This window comes from Nomascus leucogenys, chromosome 2 (genome assembly GCF_006542625.1).
Source record: "Nomascus leucogenys isolate Asia chromosome 2, Asia_NLE_v1, whole genome shotgun sequence".
In the NCBI taxonomy this organism is placed as follows: domain Eukaryota; kingdom Metazoa; phylum Chordata; class Mammalia; order Primates; family Hylobatidae; genus Nomascus; species Nomascus leucogenys.
In genome coordinates this window covers 56,806,499-56,811,255 of record NC_044382.1, presented here as the reverse complement: position 1 = coordinate 56,811,255, position 4,757 = coordinate 56,806,499, and positions in this window count along the sequence as shown.

The window sequence follows — 4,757 nt, the reverse complement described above, 5'->3', positions numbered from 1 at the left end:
TAAGGTTACTGATTTTGATATGTTTATTTTTTAGTGTAGGAGTTTACAGCTATAAATTTCTGAGTACTTATTTTGTGGCACCTCATAAACTTTGTTATGTTTTGTGTATGTTCTTTTTCCATTTATCTGAAATGATTTTATAATTATCTTACTAGTCCATCCTTAACCAATTGGTTATTTATATTGTGTTTATTGTTTGTTTAATTTCCACCAATTCGTGAATTGCCCAAATTTTCTGTGCTTACTAATTTATATTTTCTTGAAAAACATTAAGTGTATACTTACACTTTTACATGAGTGCTATGTAGAAATATATTTGCTCTAGTTGCTTGTTATTGCTTTTAAAATCTATTTCCTTGCTTATTATCTATCTAATCACTGAATACATTATTAAAAGAAAAACGTTAAAGCCTCTATTATTAGAGAGGAAATGCCTATTGTTGTTTCTATTATGTCAGTTTTTTGTTTTATGAATTTAGAATCTTTGTTGTTTGTTTCATACAGGTTTATAATTGTTAGATCTTCTTGATGGATTATTACTTTTACCATTACAAAATGTACTACTTTGTTTCCTGTAAAAAATTCTACCTTAAAGTCCATTTGTCTGACATTAGTGTAGCTACCCTAATGCATCTTTAGTTACTGTCTATGTGGTATATACTTATTTGCATTTTTTAAATTTTATTATTATTATACCTTAAGTTTTAGGGTACATGTGCACAACGTGCAGGTTTGTTACATATGTATACATGTGACATGGTGGTGTGCTGCACCCATTAACACATCATTTAGCATTAGGTATATCTCCTAATGCTATCCCTCCCCCCTCCCACCACCCCACAACAGTCCCCAGTGTGTGATGTTCCCCTTCCTGTGTCCATGTGTTCTCATTGTTCAATTCCCGCCTATGGGAGAGAACATGCGGTATCTGGCTTTTTGTCCTTGCGATAGTTTGCTGAGAATGATGGTTTCCAGTTTCATCCATGTCCCTACAAAGGACATGAACTCATCACTTTTTATGGCTGCATAGTATTCCATGGTGTATATGTGCCACATTTTCTTAATCCAGTCTATCATTGTTGGACATTTGGGTTGGTTCCAAGTCTTTGCTATTGTGAATAGTGCCGCAATAAACATACGTGTGCATGTGTCTTTATAGCAGCATGATTTATAATCCTTTGGGTATATACCCAGTAATGGGATGGCTGGGTCAAATGGTATGAACATTGATGCAAAAATCCTCAATAAAATACTGGCAAACCGAATCCAGCAGCACATCAAAAAGCTTATCCACTATGATCAAGTGGGCTTCATCTCTGGGATGCAAGGCTGGTTCAACATATGCAAATCAATAAATGTAATCCAGCATGTAAACAGAACCAAAGACAAAAACCACATGATTATCTCAATAGATGCAGAAAAGGCCTTTGACAAAATTCAACAACCCTTCATGCTAAAAACTCTCAATAAGTTAGGTATTGATGGGACGTATCTCAATAAGAGCTATCTATGACAAACCCACAGCCAATATCACACTGAATGGGCAAAAACTGGAAGCATTCCCTTTGAAAACTGGCACAAAACAGGGATGCCCTCTCTCACCACTCCTATTCAACATAGTGTTGGAAGTTCTGGCCAGGACAATCAGGCAGGAGAAGGAAATAAAGGGTATTCAATTAAGAAAAGAGGAAGTCAAATTGTCCCTGTTTGCAGATGACATGATTGTATATCTAGAAAACCCGTCGTCTCAGCCCAAAATCTCCTTAAGCTGATAAGCAACTTCAGCAAAATCTCCGGATACAAAATCAATGTGCAAACATCACAAGCATTCTTATACACCGATAGACAAACAGAGAGCCAAATCATGAGTGAACTCCCATTCACAATTGCTTCAAAAAGAATAAAATAACTAGGAATCCAACTTACAAGAGATGTGAAGGACCTCTTTAAGGAGAACTACAAACCACTGCTCAATGAAATAAAAGAGGATACAAACAAATGGAAGAACATTCCATGCTTATGGGTAGGAAGAATCAATATCGTGAAAATGGCCATACTGCCCAAGGTAATTTATAGATTCAATGCTATCCCCATCAAGCTACCAATGACTTTTTTCACAGAATTGGAAAAAAACTACTTTAAATTTCATATGGAACCAAAAAAGAGCCTGCATTGCCAAGTCAATCCTAAGCCAAAAGAACAAAGCCAGAGGCATCACGCTACCTGACTTCAAACGATACTACAAGGCTACAGTAACCAAAACAGCATGGTACTGGTACCAAAACAGAGATATAGACCAATGGAACAGAACAGAGCCCTCAGAAATAATGTCGCATATCTACAACTATCTGATCTTTGACAAACCTGACAAAAACAACCAATGGGGAAAGGATTTCCTATTTAATAAATGATGCTGGGAAAACTGGCTAGCCATATTTAGAAAGCTGAAACTGGATCCCTTCCTTACACCTTATATAAAAATTAATTCAAGATGGATTAAAGACTTACATGTTAGACCTAAAACCATAAAAACCCTAGAAGAAAACCTAGGCAATACCATTCAGGACATAGGCATGGGCAAGGACTTCATGTCTAAAACACCAAAAGCAATGGCAACAAAAGCCACAACTGACAAATGGGATCTAACTAAACTAAAGAGCTTCTGCACAGCAAAAGAAACTACCATCAGAGTGAACAGGCAACCTACAGAATGGGAGAAAATTTTTGCAACCTACTCATCTGACAAAGGGCTAATATCCAGAATCTACAATGAACTCAAACAAATTTACAAGAAAAAAACAAACAACCCCATCAAAAAGTGGGCGAGGGATATGAACAGACACTTCTCAAAAGAAGACATTTATGCAGCAAAAAAACACATGAAGAAATGCTCATCATCACTGGCCATCAGAGAAATGCAAATCAAAACCACAATGAGATATCATCTCACACCAGTTAGAATGGCAATCATTAAAAAGTCAGGAAACAACAGGTGCTGGAGAGGATGTGGAGAAATAGGAACACTTTTACACTGTTGGTGGGACTGTAAACTAGTTCAACCATTGTGGAAGTCAGTGTTGTGATTCCTCAGGGATATAAGGACTAGAAATACCATTTGATTTATTTGCACTTTTTTACTTTAAATCAATTTGTTTCTTTGAATTTAAAGTCTCTGTAAAAGAATATAGTTGTACTATGTTTTTAGATCTATTCTACCAACTCCAGTTTTGACTGAAAATTTAATCCATTTTTCTTTAAATTAGTTAGTGATAAAGAAACAATAATTGCTACCATTTTGCTATTTGTTTTCTGTATGTCTTATTTAGTTTTGTCCTCAATCCCTCCTTACTGCCTTCTCTTGTGTAAAATCAGTATTTCTAAAGTATTATTTAATTATTCTGTCTTTTTTACAATCATTTTGAAATTTTCTCTTAGTGGACTTTCTAGGAATTATAATTAACATCTTAGTTATTAGCAATATTATTTGGATTAATACCAACTCAATTTCAATAGTGTACAATTCTACTGTATAGCTCCATTCATTCTCCCTGCCTCTTTTACCATTACTGTCACACAAATAACATATTTATGTATTAAACAAAGATGTAGGAATTCCAATGGCATTTTTTTTTCACAAAAAAAAGTAGAAAAAAATCCTAACATTCATATGAAAACACAAAAGACCCTGAACAATCAATGTAATCTTGAACAAACAAAAAAAGCTAAAGACATCATGCCTCCTGATATCAAATTGTATTAGAAAACTGAAGTAATGTGCCCATCAATACAGACAAATAATTACTTATTTATACAGTTGCCTTTTAAATATGATTATGATAAAATAGAGTTACAATAAAAAATGCATTTATGCTGGAGAGTAACACCAGCAAGATGGTGGAATATCAGCTTTCAGTTCTCATCCCCACACGTAACTATTTTGGCAATCACCAATGAATAAGAATACTTTTATGAGACTCTTCCGGTCTAGCTGAGGTACCAGCACCCCTGTGGAACAAGAGGGTAAGCACAGTTTCACTTTATCTGCATTGTCCTGCCCCACCCATGTAACCGACACAGCCAAGAAAGGAACTCAGCCCATAATTTCTCTCATGAAGGAAAGTGGCAGAGAAGTGAGCACCTGCCTTTCCCAGCCTGGAGGGATGTTGTCAGGAGGCTCACTTCTGTCTCACCCCATCCAGAACATTGAGAGGATCACAGAGTGGAATCATCTGAGGACAGCAAGAAGAAGGGAGAATAAAATGGAGCACACAAAAACCAGTGTGTGGTTCCAGACACCTAGCCACGGGTCCTGCTAACCTGCTTGCAGACTTTGCCAAGAGGCCAACCCATGAAACCTGCAGGATGATGAGCCTGAGGGTTCCATCAGCAGCTGACACATTCTCCCAGCACCTCACAGGCTCTCTCTGTGAACATCAAGCCCATGTCTTGGTGCATACCTCATACGAGTTCCGTCTGAATGCACCCATGTCTCACCAGCAGTTGTGAATCTTAAGAGGTGGCTCTATTGTGCTGGTGTGGGATAAGATGCATAACATTGAGCACTTCAAAGTACTTCCTTAGTGAAAATAATGGGAGGCTCTCAGCACCAGGGCTGGCTTTACAGGATCAAGAGAAGATACACAATTCTAAAACTTGTTCCCCTAAGAGGAAACAAGAGGAGTGGTTAAGCACAACCATAGTAAAGGACTGTGAAATCACCAGAATCTCAAGCTGAGCTCATAGCAAAGTTTGTTTTA